Below are 19,991 nucleotides of genomic sequence, written 5' to 3'. Positions count from 1 at the left end.
ACCGTCCATACGAGTTGTTTTCTATACGTTGCTTTAATCGCGCGAATGATCCCTTGGTTGAGAGGTTGGAGATGCGAAGTCATGTTCGGGAGAAATAACATAAACTCCACATTCGAGAGCTCGAGGTCAGGGTGGCACGTTGCATTGTCCAGGAAGACGATGACATTTCTTTTCTGCCATTGCATTTTCTTGTTGAACAGTTGCATCCACTCCTTGAAGAGACCTGGGATCATCCAGGCCTTCTTGTTCGATCTCCAGATGACCGGGAGACTATGCTTGTCGAGATTGCGGAAGCAATGAGGCGTGGCAGATTTCCCGATGATAAGCGTTTTCTGGAATTCACCGACCATGTTGACGAGGAAAGCAGCAGTCAAACGTTCCTTCGATTGATTCCCGCCTTTACACTCCGTCCCTTTAACACGGAGCGTTCTGTCTGGCATCGTGCAGTAAAACATCCCACTCTCTTCGATATTGACGATGTCTTTGGGGTCATATCGTGAGATTATCGTCGGTATGCGCTTGGTCCAGTTGTCGACTGCTTCTTGAGGAACAGAGGCCGATTCCCCAGGAATTTTGGCAGAGTTAATGTTGTGGCGCGCTTTGAATCGGGAAAGCCAACCGTTGGATTCCGTGAAATCTACCTCGGGAACTTCAAGCGACCATGCAAACTCCATGGCGTGCTCTTTTATCATCGGACCGCTGACAGCACAATTCAATGCTCGAACGCGACTGAACCACGACCATGTCATTTCGTCGATCTTCTGATTTTCTTGAACTTTGAAGCGTTTCTTTCTGATTGGAGCATTTTCTTCATATGCTGTCATGATTTCGGCTTTTCTCTTCAAGATGCGCTGAACCTGTGACTTGCTGACACCGTACTCAACTGCGAGGTTACGCTGAGACTTGATTTTGTCACTCTGTATGATCTTGACCTTCTCATCCAGTGTCAACTCTTTGTTGGGAGTTTTTTGAGCCATGGCAGTCGTGGAAAGAAGTGAATGGAAACCTGTGACAATCTGAGCATGGAGCACGGAACTTAAGGAGCCGAGGCAGCAGAGGCGTGTTTCCTATTGGTGACTGAAATTCTGATCCAAAATCCCATGATTTCATTGGGTAAAGAGTCATTGTTTCCGATTTCATTTCACGATCTTGTGATCATCTGGAGAATGTCTCTTTGGAACGGTTTCTTTGCAATTAGTCGCGCTTGCCCAGCCAAAGAGCTTTGTATATGCTCGGATTACTCAAGATCCGCTTGAGAGTTCAAATCTGCTTCAAGGGACTAGTAATATGGTGGTCCGTGGCCCAAACTAGGGGTGGTCCCCTTAGCCAATCAGTCAATGTACTAAATAGATAGGAATTTCTGAAGGGACTGGAGAAAAGGTGGCCCAGATGAGAGGTGGTCTTCTTACCTGGTTGGTCCACATGAGGGTTTCCACTGTATTTCAAATATCTTTGAAGGTTTTCTCAATTCTCATCTTGAATCTCAGTCTTATGTCTGAGCATCAGTATGGCTTTCACGAAGCGAGATCTACCCGGGATATCCTTTCTTATATTACGAATGTCTGGTCTTCTCCTCTGAGAGACTTTGGGGAATCCTTTGTCGTAGCCCTTGATATCTTGAAAGCTTTTGCCAGAGTGTGGTGTCGACATCTGATCTCCAAGCTCCCCTCTTTTGGCTTTCCTTCTTCACTCTGCTATCTCATATCTAGCTTTCTCTCCAGCAGTTATATCTCTAATAAATCGTTGATGGTTCAACCGCTTTCTCCCTCCTTCCCTATTAACAGCATTCTGTCCCTTAGGGTTTTGTCCCGTATCCTACACTCTTCATTCTTTTTAATCGATGATCTTCTTTCTCCACAAATAACCAAATGCATTCACATGCTGCCAACTTAACATTATGTTCCTCTATTTTTCACATCTGCTCCATCTTCTCTTGCACGTTCTACATCTCGTTTTATCACAACCTCTACAAGTTCGGATTTGAACAGGATTTCTCAGTGGGGTAAATTTAATCAAGTTGGGTTTAATGCTTCTAAAAAACTCAATTTCTTCCTATTTCCTTTTCTAAAACTCTAACTTTCCCATCACCTTTGAAGGTTCTACAATTTTACTATTTAATACAGTAAACATACTTGGTATTACTATAACATCAAATCTATCTTGTAAACCCCACATTACACAAATAGCTAAGTCTGCCTCGAGGAAACAGAGTCACATTCACATGTTGAAGATTCTTCTCATCTGAACAGTTGCTCCGATTTTATAAAGGATTGATTTGTCCTTGTATAGAGTACTGCTCTCACATCTGGGGAAGTTCTAGCTCTACATAATTACATGGAAGAGTCAAATCCAAAGGAATCCAACTGATCAACTCTCCCAATCTAACCCGCTTGAGTTATGCCAGAATGTTGGCTCTTTCCCTTTTCTATTGATATTACTTCGGTTTCTGCTCTCAAGAACAAGATGCTTGCATATCTCTGCCATTAGATAGACCACAAAATCCTATGCAAACCACTACGTCACAAGCTTATTGTGTGACTGTTGGCAACTCAAGGTTGGTCCATTATGATGTTTGTGTATTTGCCTTTATTGCTAAGCTCTGGAATTATTTGCCTTCCAATATCTTTCTTAACAGTTATCACCAAGCCCTTTTCAAAAGGCAGGTTTTCCACTTCCTCAAAAACTCTAATGTGATATATATATCTCAAGAAATGGCCTCAATGAGGACTATAAAATCCGTGACAGGAGACTTGAACAGTATATATATATATATATATATATATATATATATATATATATATATATATATATATATATATATATATATATATATATATATATATCTTATTCTTTCGGCTGCTCCCGTTAGGGGTCGCCACAGCGGATCATCCCTATGATCCGCATAGTGATTTGGCACATGTTTTACACCGGATGCCCTTCCTGACGCAACCCTGGTCGCCTCTTATGACACAGGGATATGGTACACCTATTTTAACCAGGGTATACACCGGCCCAGTACACTGGTACTCATTTCGCCGACCTTGGAAGGATGACAGGCTGAGTCAACCCCCTGGTGTTATACGACTTGGTATATGCATATATATATATATATATATATATATATATATATATATATATATATATATATATATATATATATATATATATATATATATATATATATATATATATATATATATTGTTGTGGTTACCAAATTCGCAAACCACCATTCAGGTCCCTTAGGTGAGGTATCTCGGTAAGTACATGTGTAGTTAGGTCCAAACCCGTTGTCTAGTGGGAATACATGTCATTTATGCGTGCTGCGACTCTTCAGGATAGCCGTTTTTCTTTTACTATCTTTATTTTGGACCAACCGCCATGATTACCACCACAACCACAACATCAACCACCAACCACAACGCCGCTTCACCACAACCGCCACGACCTTCCCGTCACACCTCGCAACCGTAGCATCGCCACCGTTCTTGCCCCGCTGTGGGTACCGGTGTTGGACTCGTGCAGGGCGCACGTCGAACAGCGTGTACAAAATCACGGATTTTGTGCTTCAAAAACGGATCAAAAACGACACACGCCCACTTTTTGCCGTCCAATCGGTGAGCGAGGGGCGATTTGGCCCCGCCTCCAGGACGATCGGTATATGCAAATTTGTGGATCAAAAAGCCTTCACGCCCACTTTTTCTCGGGCCAATGGGGAGCGAGGTGAAAGGTCAAAGGGAGGGGGTCAAAGGCGAAGCTACAGGGGGATAAAAGGACCGTGTTCGTCAGTCAGAGCCGTGTGGAAGTCTGGAGCCCGAAGCCTGCAGTAGCTGGAGAAGCTGAAGAGAGTCGAACGAGGAGAGCCCAAAGAAGAGTCCAGGGTGGAGAGTCCAGAGGCGGAGAGGCGGCAGCGGCGAAGGCAGACGAGGGGGTGCTCGCGACGGTGCCGGGAGCTGCACGCCCGAGGAAGGCCGGCAGCGCGACCTGGCCGAGGTGGAGACGCACACCAGGGATAATAAAGATCCTCTATACCCCGAGCATCAGCAACCCCCTCCTGTTTCCCCCCGCGCTGAGATAGTGCGACCAAGGGGGCCCCTTTCCCACCCCCTGCCAGACACTGTCCGCGAGGCCCGCGGAGTGAGGCGCCATCGCCGCTCCGCGTCTCATCACCAGACGGGTAGGCGCGACCCGGTTTCGGCCTCAGGCCGCCTCATTCTTGGGGGTATTCTTTCCTTGGTTTTGGGTATGTGTTGTCGGCGCCGTCTGTGAAGTAGAATTGTATAAGTGTTGCCGTGTGCTCGGTAGTCGGTATTAGCTCTGCATTGTCTTCGCTTTTATATTTGCTTTTTGTGTAAATGGAATTGTGTTTTCTTTTTTTTGTGTGCTTTTGGTGGAATTGAATGTGTGCTTCCCGTGTGCCGCGAATAAATGTGCTTTATTATTGAACTGTTCTCCCGCTTCGCTTCGTCTTTTCCTCTATTGAATCCTCACCTTGCTTCACGTAAAGGGTTGGTAGTGGGCTGAATACGCCCGATAATTAATCGAACCGTCGAGGTCGACGATAACACCGCTCGGTTATTCTGATAGTACGGAACGGGTCGCTTAAGTGGCCCGTGTCCGAAGTCGACCTGCGGCGAGGTGCGATCGCCCGGTCTACCCTCCGCGTGGGTACTTAGGTAGGTCGAATTTGGCGAGCAACCCTATCCCATGCGGGGGCTGATTGGCTCGATCGCGGTGAGACCGAAAGGTCCACCCGTGACTGGTTCCCGGCGTTAGTCCGAGAGGGTCACGACTGGATTGTCCGTCCGGTGGGCGACGTGCCGCGATTCGAGTTACGTGGCCGTCAGCACGCCGGCGGGCGCGAATACCGCAACAATATATATATATATATATATATATATATATATATATATATATATATATATATATACACATATACATGTACACACACATATGCAGTATATATATATATATATATATATATATATATATATATATATATATATATATATATATATATATAGATATATATATATATATATATATTGAGTGGCCCGACGGGGCTTGAACTTGGATATATATATATATATATATATATATATATATATATATATATATATATATATATATATATATATATATATATATATATATAGTGTTGTGGTTACCAAATTCGCAAACCACCATTCAGGTCCCTTAGGTGAGGTATTTCGGTAAGTACATGTGTAGTTAGGCCCAAACCCGTTGTCTAGTGGGAATACATGTCATTCATGCGTGCTGCGACTCTTCAGGATAGCCGTTTTTCTTTTGCTATCTTTATTTTGGACCAACCGCCATGATTACCACCACAACCACAACATCAACCACCAACCACAACGCCGCTTCACCACAACCGCCACGACCTTCACGTCACACCTCGCAACCGTCGCATCGCCACCGTTCTTGCGCCGCCTGTGGGTACCGGCGTTGGACTCGTGCAGGGCGCGCGCCGAACAGCGTGTACAAAATCACGGATTTTGTGCTTCAAAAACGGATCAAAAACGACACACGCCCACTTTTTGCCGTCCAATCGGTGAGCGAGGGGCGATTTGGCCCCGCCTCCAGGGCGTTGGAGGGCGATCGATATATGCAAATTTATGGATCAAAAAGCATTCACGCCCACTTTTTCTCGGGCCAATGGGGAGCGAGGTGAAAGGTCGAAGGGAGGGGGTCAAAGATGAGAGGGCGAAGCTACCGGGCTGATAAAAAGCGACCCGTGTTCGTCAGTCCAGAGAGTAGGAGAGTCGAGAACAGAGAGTTAAGACTTCGCGGGCGGTGGAGTTGGCAAGAAGGAGCTGGTCGTCGTGTGCGTTGGAGTCGGAACGGAGGGGACGGAGCTGTGGAGAGGCGGCGAGGGCAGACGAGGGGGTGCTCGCGTCGTGCAGGGAGCTGCACCCCAGGGAGGCCGACAGCGCGACCTGGCCGAGGTGGAGACGCTCGTTGCGGGGCAATAAAAATCCTCTATACCCCGAGCATCAGCAACCCCCTCCTGTTTCCCCCCGCGCTGGGATAGTGCGACCAAGGGGGCCCCTTTCCCACCCCCTACCAGACACTGCCCGCAAGGCCCGCGGAGTTGAGGCACCATCGCCGCTCCGCGTCTCATCACCAGACGGGTAGGCCCGACCCGGTCTCGGCCTCAGGCCCGCCTCATCCTTGAGGGTATTCTTTCCTTGGTTTTGGGTATGTGTTGTCGGCGCCGTCTGTGAAGTAAAATTGTATAAGTGTTGCCGTGTGCTCGGTAGTCGGTATTAGCTCTGCATTGTGTCCTCGCTTTTACATTTGCTTTTGTGTAAATTGCATTGTGTCTTTTCTGTGTGCTTTTGGTGGAATTGAATGTGTGCTTTCCGTTCGTCGCGAATAAATGTGCTTTGTGCTGAACTGTTTCCCGCTTCGCTTCGTCATTTCTTTCTTTGAATCCTCATCTTGCTTCACGTAAAGGGTTGGTAGTGGGCTGAATACGCCCGATAATTAATCGAACCGTCGAGGTCGACGATAACACCGCTCGGTTATCCCGATAGTACGGAACGGGTCGCTTAAGTGGCCCGTGTCCGAAGTCGACCTGCGGCGAGGTGCGATCGCCCGGTCTACCCTCCGCGTGGGTACTTAGGTAGGTCGAATTTGGCGAGCAACCCTATCCCACGCGGGGGCTGATTGGCTCGATCGCGGTGAGACCGAAAGGTCCACCCGTGACTGGTTCCCGGCGTTAGTCCGAGAGGGTCACGACTGGATTGTCCGTTCGGTGGGCGACGTGCCGCGATTCGAGTTACGTGGCCGTCAGCACGCCGGCGGGCGCGAATACCGCAACACTGGTGTCAGGTCGTGCGATACAAATTCATCGCCCTCCTCGCGGCACTGGTATCGGAGAACAGGAAAACGGGCTCTCCTGTCTCCGGCTAAATTCACGGGAATCGGTCCAGGGGTGAGAGAAGCGACCCCCGATTCCCTCCAAATTACGAGCGATTCAAATTAACCCTTTAAGAGTTAAGCGAGCGGGAGCCGGGGGTATTAGAAATGGATGTAGAATGTGTAGAATCCATGGTCCAGGATGGAATCCCCGAGCAGGAAATGTTGATTGTGCAGGAACACGGACTCGCCCAACTGAACCCACAGCCCGAAATGGGTGCGGCAGCGGCCGCAGTGTATGACACCTCCCCCCCCCCCCTCTCCACCAAAACCCTTCCCCGATCCCTGCCGAAACGGCTCACTCAAGCGCACCCGACATAGCCCAGCTATTCGCCATGCTGGCGGCAATGAACAAGCAAATGGAAACGAATGCGCATGAAATGAAAAACAAAATGAAAGGCATGACCAAACAAATAAACGAAAAGATGGATGCGAATACACAAAAGATGGATACAAATACAAATGAAGTGAAAACGACGATGGATGCGAATACACAGCAAATGAAAAAAGAAATGAAAGAACTACGGGGTGAGACGCAGAACATGGGCCGATGCCTGCAGGCGGGCATGAAGGCCGTGACCAGGGAGCTGGGAATAGCGACTCCACGTGTGGGAGCAAACGAGCTGGAAGGGGGTGCAACGGCTGACAGGCCGGCGGTGGAGGCGGGTAAAAAAATAATTCAGGGGGCGTGTTGGGCGAGGGTCGTGACAGAGGAATCGACGGTGACCAAAAGGGAAAAATTAAATGGGGAGACCAAAACGTGTGAGACGAGACACGAAATGACGACAACGGAAATAATAGTTGAGACAAGGGAGGTAAGGGGTGAAGAGTTGGCAGAGACACGGGAGACAGAAAAAATAGAGGAAAGACTACACGAGGAAGATGGGGTAAGTGACGCACACACACACACGGAGGTAGTGGAGGATAATGGGGGTGAGCTGGAGGACTGGGTAGAGACCCAGTGCGAGCACCTGGATGGCCTCCTCCAGGAACGAGGGGAGGGAGTATGCCCCCTTGAGGTGAGTCACGACCAGGTGAGTTCGGTCGTGCTTTGCGAGGTTGGGGGGACGAGTGCTGTGGACAGGTGCACGGAGAGCTTGGGGGTATAGAGGCCCCGGAGACCCTTGTGGGGACACGAATCCCCAGTGTGGTTGTCCCTGTGTGTGTGGTGCAAGGTGTGAGTGCGTCCACGTGTGTGGAAGCGACCCCGTGTGTGAGTGGTGTGGTGGCGATGGTGCCGGAGTACGTGCTTCCCAGCACGCCGTGTGTGGGTGAGGCACCGTGTGTGAGTGAGGCCGTGTGTGTGGATGAAACGGCCACTATGAGTGAGGCACGGTGTGTGGATGAGGCACAGCGGTTGAGTGCCCCCGCGTGTGAGTAGTATGGTTTGTGTGAGTAGTGAGGCACGCGTGAGTGAACGGCCGTATGCAAGGGAGACCGTGTGTGTGAGAGAGCGGTATGTGAGGGAGATGTCGGTTGGCATGCGGGAGCACGCAGCCGCGTCTCCCGGGGTGAATGTGATGGAATGGACTGTGAGCGTCGTAACACGCAGGTATGCGTGTGTGGAATGGAGACGGAGACGGCGACAGAGGAGAGAAAGCCGAGTAGCGGCTGTAGCTATTTCGGGGACCGTGCCGGGTTCACCCAGCAGTGAGCACGCGCTTCGTGCTGTGCAACGCACGAGACCGCCACGTGCTCGCTTGCGACAGTGAAGTCCCGGTCCGGAAACGCACGCGGTGGATTTGCCGATCCCGCGGATGGACAAAGTTTAGGCAGGATAACGGATTTGGACCGGACGGGTTCTCCACGCGATCGTGTGTGTTAAGCTCCAACGGGCAAAGCACATGTGTTCGCGTGGGGAACCCCTCGAGACGTGGGGCTTGTGTTTTTTTTTTTTTTGCGCACGGTGACGTCATGGCTGCACGTGGGGTTGGAATCCGGCAGGAGGGGTATCTCTGCCGGATGGTGCCGTCCAAGGAGGGACGAGGAACACGTGCAGCTGCATGGCGTCACGGGCAGGTGCAAAGTGCGCGAGTTGCCGCGCAGGTGCTGCGCATGAAAAAAAAAAAAAAAAAAAAACAAGCCTCACTTTCGGGTGCACAGGATTCCTGGGCAAGGGGTGGAAGACCCCCTTGACCTGGGCACAGGATGGAAACTAGTTAGGGGGAAGGGTTAGCTTAGCTCGACCGACTTCATGGGGCAGGGGTAAGTCCTCATGGAGTCCGTGGAATGGATTAGGTAGAGGGATGTAGCCAGATTTAGGTTGGGAAATAAAATGATTTTTTGAGTTAGGAGACAGTGACAGACTTGTGAATGTGTAGAGGGGACGTAGCTTAGCTACGTAGTGTTAAAAGGAACGTGCTGTAGTTTAAGGGACGACGTGGGAGCACGAGTTAGTTTGGGGATGTAGATAGAAGGATGGCAGAGTTCGGTGGTGTGTGTGTTGAAGAGTTGTTGGTGAGTTATGAGGTGGAGGCATGTGCTTGGTGAGTGAGTGAGGCCAGCGGGTCTGTGTGTGTGGAGCGAATGGGAATGCATGGTGCGATGAGTGATTGGGGGGAGGAGTGACTCCCGCCCAAGGGACCCCGGGGTCAGTGTAGATTGAGTTAGCTGGGTTAGTCAAATTGAAAATGGAGGTCGTTTTGCCGTTGGTGGGGATGTAGGCTCGAGACCCATTTGGAGGGGTGCAGGAGCCCTGTTGACGGGCTTGGGAGCGTGGCTGCGAAAGGTGAGTATCGCTGAGTGGGTACCCCGGGCACCAGGCTCGTCGGCCGCGGTAGGCCATGGGCCCATGGGGGGCCGGGATAGCGTAGTGGGCACGGGTGCGCCTGCTTGGTGCGGGGGCCCGGGGCGCCATTAGCCGCGTGGGCAGTGTTGTGGGCACGGGTGACCCTCGGAAAGGGGCCCGGGAGGCCGGCCTGCCACGTGTGCGTTTCAGGGGAGGTGCCATGGGGGCCACTCCCCGGTGTTAGGGAGCTGGTAGGCTCGGAGGCAGTGTAGTGCCCGGGGGTGCCATAGCGGGAGATTCGGCAGAGGGTCGTGCCTGCCAAAGAGAGCCACGTGTCCCAGCCATGAGACCGTGTGAGGGCACGGAGAGAAAATTGGGGGGCGAGGCCCGAAATTGTGAGGACACCAACACAGGCGACGGGAATCTGGGTTGTTAGAACCAATAGTTTAAGCGAGAGGCGCTTGTTGAAAGCCCCGGGGTAGTTTAACAGTTAAATGGTTAGGATAGATTAGGAAGTGTACCCCTCCGCACCATCCATCCCCTCGCTCTCGTTGTGGGCCGCTGGACCCACTTTGGTTAAGATCGCCGAACTCTGGGGAGGCCATTCTGAGGCTTGAGTTGGGCCTCAGCACAGGACGTTAGCTCTCCCTTATTCCCCTCCGGGAAGGGAACGTAGGGGTTGGGAGTAGGCTAGGTGACAGAATAGGTTAGCCGAACAAAGACGATAAAGGGGGTTAGGGGACGATTTATAGTAGGGAAGTAAAAATAAAAACAACAAAAAAATAAGTTGGGGCTAAATTGGGGTTTGACAAATTAAGGGAGTGGGTATGTACAGTGACAGGCAAAGGCAATAGGTTGGGAGGGAGACAGGTAGGTAGGTCCGAGCCCGCCTTCCAAGTGGCCAGCACCTCCACCAACCTCCACTGAACGGCAAAGGCTGGCCAACTTCATCTGCAGCTGCTGTGCTGCAAGGCCTGTGCCGGCTGGATCGTCTGCAGCTGCTGTGCTGCAAGGCCTGTGCCGGCCAGTTCATCGGCTGGCTGTTTTTCCTCAAGGCCTGTGCCGGCCAGTTCATCTGCCGGCTGTGTTTGCCTGCAGCGGCCTTCTTCTGCGGGCTGTGTTTGCCTGCTCACCTTTGCCATGCCATGCCCACTGCCCATGTTCACCAGCCCCGTACAATTTTTGCTCTGCCCCCCCCCCTGTTCATTTCCATGTGCGCCAGGATCCGCAAGGCAACAGTTTGCAAGCTGCGAGAACTGCCCTGTTGGCAGCTACAACACGGGCCTGCAGTGGCGGCCCGTGCACCGTATTTGCGTCCATCCATTCACCCATCCATTTGTTGTGCTCATTGCGTGTGCCACTTGAGCTGGCACGGAGACTGCGTTTGTGCAGCCCATGCACCGTTGTGGTTCACTGCGTTCAGTTCAAAAAGGAAGGCCTTGGACTGCATGTGAGCAGCCAGCCACGTTCCCTGTCACCTGCATTGTTTTGAGCCAGAGACTGCATGCGAGCAGCCTGGCTCCCTGCTAACTGTTTTCTTTTGCAGAGTTCAGTGATCCTGGGCCATGGTTTAGTGTAAAATTTGTAAGTTAAGGTTAAGATGTACTGTAAATATGAGTGCGCCCCCCGGCATGTCTGTCTAGCGCCGGCAATTTTATTTAAGTCGTCCGTGTGAGTGAGTTTGTTTAGATAGTTACGCAGCCCTCAGGTTATTTATTTTGGGGACACGAAAACCATGAATGTCGCACTCAGGGATCCGTAGGTAAAATGTACTAGGGGAAAACTACACATGATGGCACACGAAAATTTGACGACTCGGGACGAGTCTGTAAAAAGGGGAGGGGGTAGTGTTGTGGTTACCAAATTCGCAAACCACCATTCAGGTCCCTTAGGTGAGGTATTTCGGTAAGTACATGTGTAGTTAGGCCCAAACCCGTTGTCTAGTGGGAATACATGTCATTCATGCGTGCTGCGACTCTTCAGGATAGCCGTTTTTCTTTTGCTATCTTTATTTTGGACCAACCGCCATGATTACCACCACAACCACAACATCAACCACCAACCACAACGCCGCTTCACCACAACCGCCACGACCTTCACGTCACACCTCGCAACCGTCGCATCGCCACCGTTCTTGCGCCGCCTGTGGGTACCGGCGTTGGACTCGTGCAGGGCGCGCGCCGAACAGCGTGTACAAAATCACGGATTTTGTGCTTCAAAAACGGATCAAAAACGACACACGCCCACTTTTTGCCGTCCAATCGGTGAGCGAGGGGCGATTTGGCCCCGCCTCCAGGGCGTTGGAGGGCGATCGATATATGCAAATTTATGGATCAAAAAGCATTCACGCCCACTTTTTCTCGGGCCAATGGGGAGCGAGGTGAAAGGTCGAAGGGAGGGGGTCAAAGATGAGAGGGCGAAGCTACGGGGCTGATAAAAAGCGACCCGTGTTCGTCAGTCCAGAGAGTAGGAGAGTCGAGAACAGAGAGTTAAGACTTCGCGGGCGGTGGAGTTGGCAAGAAGGAGCTGGTCGTCGTGTGCGTTGGAGTCGGAACGGAGGGGACGGAGCTGTGGAGAGGCGGCGAGGGCAGACGAGGGGGTGCTCGCGTCGTGCAGGGAGCTGCACCCCAGGGAGGCCGACAGCGCGACCTGGCCGAGGTGGAGACGCTCGTTGCGGGGCAATAAAAATCCTCTATACCCCGAGCATCAGCAACCCCCTCCTGTTTCCCCCCGCGCTGAGATAGTGCGACCAAGGGGGCCCCTTTCCCACCCCCTACCAGACACTGCCCGCAAGGCCCGCGGAGTTGAGGCACCATCGCCGCTCCGCGTCTCATCACCAGACGGGTAGGCCCGACCCGGTCTCGGCCTCAGGCCCGCCTCATCCTTGAGGGTATTCTTTCCTTGGTTTTGGGTATGTGTTGTCGGCGCCGTCTGTGAAGTAAAATTGTATAAGTGTTGCCGTGTGCTCGGTAGTCGGTATTAGCTCTGCATTGTGTCCTCGCTTTTACATTTGCTTTTGTGTAAATTGCATTGTGTCTTTTCTGTGTGCTTTTGGTGGAATTGAATGTGTGTGCTTTCCGTTCGTCGCGAATAAATGTGCTTTGTGCTGAACTGTTTCCCGCTTCGCTTCGTCATTTCTTTCTTTGAATCCTCATCTTGCTTCACGTAAAGGGTTGGTAGTGGGCTGAATACGCCCGATAATTAATCGAACCGTCGAGGTCGACGATAACACCGCTCGGTTATCCCGATAGTACGGAACGGGTCGCTTAAGTGGCCCGTGTCCGAAGTCGACCTGCGGCGAGGTGCGATCGCCCGGTCTACCCTCCGCGTGGGTACTTAGGTAGGTCGAATTTGGCGAGCAACCCTATCCCACGCGGGGGCTGATTGGCTCGATCGCGGTGAGACCGAAAGGTCCACCCGTGACTGGTTCCCGGCGTTAGTCCGAGAGGGTCACGACTGGATTGTCCGTCCGGTGGGCGACGTGCCGCGATTCGAGTTACGTGGCCGTCAGCACACCGGCGGGCGCGAAATCCGCAACAATATATTATATATATATTATATATATATATATATATATATATATATATATATATATATATATATATATATATATATATATATATATATATATATATATATATATATATACATATATATACATATACATATACATGTGTGTAGCCTGGTGTTGGCGCAGTGGTTAGGGCAGCGGCTTGGGATCCAAGAGGTCCTGAGTTCAAGCCCCATTGAGCCAATGAATTAATACACCAGGGGGTTGACTCAGCCTGTCATCCTTCCGAGGTCGGCGAAGTGAGTACCAGTATACTGGGCCGGTGTATACCCCGGTTAAAATAGGTGTACCATATCCCTGTGTCATAAGAGGCGACCAGGGTTGCGTCAGGAAGGGCATCCGGCGTAAAACATGTGCCAAATCACTATGCAGATCATACAGATGATCCGCTGTGGCGACCCCTAACGGGAGCAGACGAAAGAAGAAGAAGAAGATGTATATATATATATATGTATATATATATATATATATATATATATATATATATATATATATATATATATATATATATATATATATATATATATAAAAAGAGATAGATCGATATATATATACACACACGAACAAAGGTTCCCAGCAATGCCAGCTCCCTCCTCTCACCCCTTTCCCTGCCTCATCCCACCCCACCCCACCCTCACTTCTACTGGATTCCCACCACACCTTCCCCTCCCTCCTCCCACCACACCCTTTCTCCCTCCTCCCACCACACCCTTTCTCCCTCCTCCCACCACACCCTTCCCTCCCTCCTCCCACCACACCCTTCCCTCCCTCCTCCCACCACACCCTTCCCCTCCCTCCTCCCACCACACCCTTCCCCTCCCTCCTCCCACCACACCCTTCCCCTCCCTCCTCCCACCACACCCTTCCCCTCCCTCCTCCCACCACACCCTTCCCCTCCCTCCTCCCACCACACCCTTCCCCTCCCTCCTCCCACCACACCCTTCCTCTCCCTCCTCCCACCACACCCTTCCGCTCCCTCCTCCCACCACACCCTTCCGCTCCCTCCTCCCACCACACCCTTCCGCTCCCTCCTCCCACCACACCCTTCACCTCCCTCCTCCCAACTCCTCTCCTCTCTATTCCCACACCACCCCCATCTATCTGGATTCCCATCCCACCCCTTCTCCTCCCTCTGGACTCACACAACCAAAATTATTTTACACCACAAAGAAGTGTTCAATTCAAGTTATTGACATCAGACACAGCGACACATTTTCGAAAAAAGACTTTACACCATGTATTTTTATGATTTCACACATTAGTCGACATACCTCATCCAGAGGCAATCACGACAGTGTCATCAGCTGCAACGGAACTGAATGGCAGTCAAAATTCTCGGGGTCGGACATCCGGGAACTTCACCGACCCATAATGCAATGTCCGCATAGTAACGCTGGCGAAGGGGAAAACAAAGTACCTCGTCCGCTCGGATCACCCTGCCATGCGTTGCAGCGGTGTATGTAGCGCTAGCGCTATCGCACGGCACTCGACTCGTACCTCTTACAAGTTTGTTTCTTTCGTAGCCTTTATTACACATTATTATTTACAACAATGCCGAAATTTGCTGTATTTTCAGTTGTACTAATAACAAGGCAAAAAATTCAGAACTCTCCTTTTATCTCATACAAAGTCAGGCTATTGAACCAGAGAGGAGACTTCTGTGGCTTAGAGCCATCAATCGTGGCATCAATTTCTATCAAATGTTAGAGTTTGATGGTTGATCAAACAAATATTAGAGCCTCTAACATGGTTACCTCCAACATTTTTGTGTAGCACAGTCTGCTCCCAACCAGAGACAAAAAAATTATGGGCTTCCAGTGAACGGTAGTTTTTCATTGTTTCATGTGTAAACACTCTTGAGATTAAAAAGAAATATATATTCTGTGGTTAGTTATTAAAATAGTACCAGGGCAATTAAGGAATGGTACATCATGCAAAAAACATTAATGCCTTGGCCCTTGATTGCCATTAATAGGACTAGTACTTGCAAACTAAATGCAATGACAATGTGTCGGCCTTTCCTTTAAGTTCACCGGAGTCTTGTCCTCAGCCCAGGCGCTTCAACTCAGCAGCCACAAGAAATAGCCACGCACTGCTACATCATTACAAAACGGAGAGACACACAGGCACACATGCTCACTCACATACGGCAATGCTCATATACATCGTCATTCACATCATTAAAATCAGGGATAAGACAGAATTTATACAACACGAGTGCATGCCCGTAGGTGTGTGGCTGTACGTGCAAAAAAAATAAAAATAATAAACTTTCAAACCGCGTGCCAGAAACAACCACACAGGCCGCTCCTTTGCTCTCGCATGCCCGTAGGTGTGTGCCCGTACATGCAAAAAATAACAAAAAAAAACAAAACAATTAATTGTGACATCAATAGTGTTGTCATAGCACCGTGTCCTGTCATTGGTGCGGGCCGTACGTGCGGGCCCGTCGATGCGTGCCCTACGTGCGTGGCCTCCAGGCTGAAACGGATGAAGAAGAACGATATCAAACCTTGAAAAGGCACATACTCAGGTCCCCAGTGTCAATTATGACGTCATATCAAACGAAGAAGAAGAAGAATTGTGATGTCAATTGTGCAAAAAAATAAGAATCGTGACGTCATAGCACCGTGTCCTGTCATTGGTCGGCAAATAAATGGCCGTAACTTGGGAAGCGCTTGTCCGATTAATATCAAACCTTGAAAAGGCACATCCTCAGGTCCCCAGCAATATATCTGGCAAGTTTCAATTAGATCGGACCGGGGGTTGTCGAGAAACGGCGGTCGCAGACAGACAGACAGACACACACACAGAGATTGCTGGAATTATAGAGAGATGAATGTGAGCAATATTTTAATCATTCATTGACATTGTTGGCTGGGTGAGTGAGTGACCCACAACTCGCACAGATGACTCACCGTCACACAGTACAGACAAGGCAGGTCAATTAAAACTATCACTAACTAGCCACGTCAGCTCGGGAGTTCAAAAATAATTGAAATAATATATTAACAATCCAGTACAGTAATATTTGATAACACACAGTTAAAACTTGGTTTAAAATTGAATTACATACCTGGTGTCTTGACTAGACACGTGTATCCGTCCGGGTATTGCACGTTCGGCCATTCCTTGGGGTTGTCGATCCACGAATCACCGGGATACTGGTCGGGACAACAATCAAGGCCAATTAACTGTATTTTGGCTCGATATCCGGCCGATGCATCACCTCATAAATGTTCTATATGTTGATATGACATTGCAAACACTTGGGTGAACACGATGTATCAACAATTTATCTGAAATACATCGACAGAAAAAAACAAATCACTTGGCTTTGCGAGCAAGTAAAACCACGATGTTCGTGCGTCTGCGACCAATGCTGCGTTTGTTTTCCCCTTTTTGCCAACATGGCGGTCGCGTCACCAAGCGAAGTCACGTGACGATGTACGTGCGTCTGCGACCGGTGCTGCGTTTGTTTTCCCTTTTTTGCCAACATGGCGGTCGCGTCACCAAGCGAAGTCACGTGACTGTGACGTATGTCCGTCCTCAAGAATAGCAGAATAAAAGTATTCAATTAGTCAATGACCTCATAAGGGGTGACGCCTTTAAAAAAATTATTTTACACTTTTTTTTGACCATGAATTAACACTAATGTAGTGCGGGTAGTACTCGGACTTTACCACGTCGTAAAAAGACGTGTATGAACACACGTCTTGTGCAATAATAACACAGGACGCACCCCGGGTCCCAACTCAGGTGTGTGGGGTCTGAACTTTGTCCCGCGATCGATGTATTTTTGGTTGTCTTTGTTCTCCCTCTCTTTCGTTGTTCTGACAAACAGGGCCAGATTAACGTTTTGTGAGCTTGGCACCAAAAAAAAATTGTAGGCCCCCATTTGGGAAACCATTGTAAAATACAGATCGACGCAGAAGTAGTCTGGAACACAGCACAGCTGTATATAAGTTTTATTGGCTGCTCTTCGAGCACCCTTATTCTGGACATTTCCAACTGTCTGTCTGTCCGCGAAACTTTGGTCATGCCTCGGGGCTAAACCACTCAACCGATTCCAATGAAATTTGGTAGGTAGGACCAATATTTCTGGGAATCATGTGCTTTCGAATATGGGACCCCGGGCCCTAGCAACGGCATAGCAACGGCCCCTTAAAGTGGTCAAAAAATCGAAAAATATCAAAAATAAAATCGAAGCTTAGAGTTCTGTGCGCAATCTATCTCGCTCCCTTCATGCCAATTTGCAGCCCGAACAAAAAATATTTGTAGGACATAGGTTTTGGGCGAGTACATGTCGAACATTTCAGAAACGGTTAATTGTGAATATCTCTAAGAGAAAGAGTCTGATTTTGATGAAACTTGGCTGAAATGTGTACAATGTGGCTAGCATGTACACAAAAATGAATGGTTGCTATGCACACCTCCGTTGCTTAGCAACAGCTAAAATACTTTATCGTACATCGTACACTTATTGTGGACTGGACAAAAAAAATCAATACCTCCGAAACTGGACCTCCGAGGGACCTGTTTTTTTTGTGCCCAACGAGAATGTCTTACAGCATCATATAAAAAAATAAAATCTTTAGCGAATAGATAAAATGGAATTACCAGGGCTGCCATTTGTTAGAGACTCTGGAAGCATGCCTGAAATTTCACAAGGCAGGTTTCTGGGCGCAAACTAAGAGGGCTGTGATAATCATATTTATTGTGCTAAATTGATTGATAGCATGTACATGAATATCGGCTAGTCGCGTCGGCCAGCTTTCCATCTAGAGCGAGCAGCCATGTCGCCTACCGGCTTGTTTACAATCCTTCCTACAATTCACGGACCGGTGTTGTTTGTGGTTGTGTGTGTGTGTGTGTGTGTGTGTGTGTGTGTGTGTGTGTGTGTGTGTGTGTGTGTGTGTGTGTGTGTGTGTGTGTGTGTGTGTGTGTGTGTGTGTGTGTGTGTGTGTGTGTGTGTGTGTGTGTGTTTGTCGCGCTACTCCTCTTACAGTTCTTGGCCAATTACATCCAGACTTGCTACAGACGATCAATATGACCCCAATTAATGTTTCGGGGTGGTTTTTTTTTTAATCTTCATCGGTGGTCTTGTAGTGAGGGGTGGGGTGCAAATTCTCTCTGTAAGTGTGTATCGTGTAGCGCCGCCTCCAGGTTGGTGAGGGTATTACAAGTCTCCACCATTTACTGTACAGTATTCCTGTCCGCACGTTTTCCAGTGCAGTGAGGTGTTTTGAATTACAATTTTGAATAACACAGGGGAAGGTGCTTTACATTCCACGGTGAGGTTTTCAACTACATGGCGGCGATGTTATATTTAGAATTTTACACAATTGGAAAACAGCAGTGATGTCATAGAGAACAGAAGTGATGGTTGGTTTTGTCTGTGTGGGCGGTGCTTAGGGAGAGAGAGAGAGAGAGAGAGAGAGAGAGAGAGAGAGAGAGAGAGAGAGAGAGAGAGAGAGAGAGAGAGAGAGAGAGAGAGAGAGAGAGAGAGAGAGAGAGAGATATTGAGATTGAGATATTGAGGTAAAATGGCCGAGCTGTAATGACTTGTAAATAGCTGTGATTTACCATGACCGTTTACAAGGAGAATCATCACTGGATGCAAAAATGCCTTTTCATTTACACAGCGGAAGGTGTTTTGAACTTCGATGTTTGCAGCATCCGTTCCTTGTCTGGCCTCCTCCTCCTGCGTCGACGTTCCGGGTGGCACGGGCGGTGAAGAAGAAGAGGAGGAGGAAGTAATTAATGAATCTATATTCTTTATTTGATTATTTTTTTTCTTGCAAATCGCTCATATGTACAGGTAGTCAGCAAGAGGAGGTAAAAATAAAATTTGCCTATACAGCTGGCAGTTTTCTATACACCGCCCAAATAAAGGTATACGGTAGAAGAACGTGTTGCATGCTTGGAACAAGATCACCCATAGGGTGGGTACTCTGCTAGTATTTACAAGTCAAAGTCGAAACAGAAGCACTGTAAATGAAGTAGCTGCTGATACAGTACGAGGCATTTTGCTTCATTTTCATCCTTATCAGCTCTACGCCTGCATTTCTGAACGTCTCTAAAATGATCATTTGTGTAACTAATTATCCAGTTGTCGTCTTAAATAACTATAGCATTCCCACTCTGCACGAGTGATACTCAAAGTGGAATACCCACCATGAACAGTGTGGATTGTGGTGACATCACGTGCCAGGAAATGGTAGTATGTTTCTTGTTTTTAGCCCCGTCTCGCGTAGCGAACGCTGGCTGTAAGAGAGCTCCGCGTTGTTCTTCTTCTTCTGGTGAAGACAAAACCTTTAGGACGCGGCTCTTGGACACATTTGTTTTTCATTCAAATACGTGGTATGTTTTGTAAAGATAGCATTAAATTACATTGCAATGTGTACACTTAAAGATAAATTAATAAATTGTATTTAAAATGAATAAATGAAAATAATTGGTCACTATGGGCTCCTTCTGATTGTGGGCTTGGGACCATTGTAAACCCAGCATTGTCGATGTAGGATAAAAGTTCTAATCGTAAACTCTCCTTTTATTCATGGTGGATCAACTACCATTTTAAAAGGTTAGTGGTATTTGTTTTGCCTTTTTCTGCCCAAGCTGACCGCTAATTTTGTGCCGAATTTAGTGATCATATTCTATTAGAGGCATGACCGACTGAGTAAAAGACCCCTGCTTTACTACCATCTCAACTCTCATCTTCTTTATTCCCAGGTTGTAGTGCCTAGTCC

At 48.9% G+C, this 19,991-nt stretch overlaps 1 long non-coding RNA gene across 4 annotated transcripts in view; it reads right to left on the bottom strand.

Moving 5' to 3' along the window:
- Positions 1-14,649: 14,649 nt before the first annotated feature.
- The window catches only part of LOC147035040 (uncharacterized), a 6,394-nt gene continuing 1,052 nt past the window's right edge, over positions 14,650-19,991 (bottom strand). The window contains exons 1-4 of one of the 4 annotated variants that reach the window (XR_015061148.1): positions 19,417-19,991; positions 18,826-18,943; positions 16,316-16,403; positions 14,650-15,720 (exon numbers count right to left, since the gene is read on the bottom strand). The exon at positions 19,417-19,991 is cut by the window's right edge and continues 1,052 nt beyond it. This is a non-coding gene — a long non-coding RNA (uncharacterized LOC147035040). The remainder of the gene's footprint in view (positions 15,721-16,315; positions 16,404-18,825; positions 18,944-19,416) is intronic. The other 3 variants (XR_015061156.1, XR_015061160.1, XR_015061151.1) reach the window with 3 other exon arrangements.

This window comes from Eptatretus burgeri, chromosome 1, assembly GCF_056783735.1.
Source record: "Eptatretus burgeri isolate ZD-2024b chromosome 1, Ebu_testis_v1, whole genome shotgun sequence".
NCBI lineage: Eukaryota > Metazoa > Chordata > Myxini > Myxiniformes > Myxinidae > Eptatretus > Eptatretus burgeri.
The sequence above is the reverse complement of the archived record's forward strand: the minus strand, read 5'-3'. Positions and strand labels throughout refer to the sequence as shown.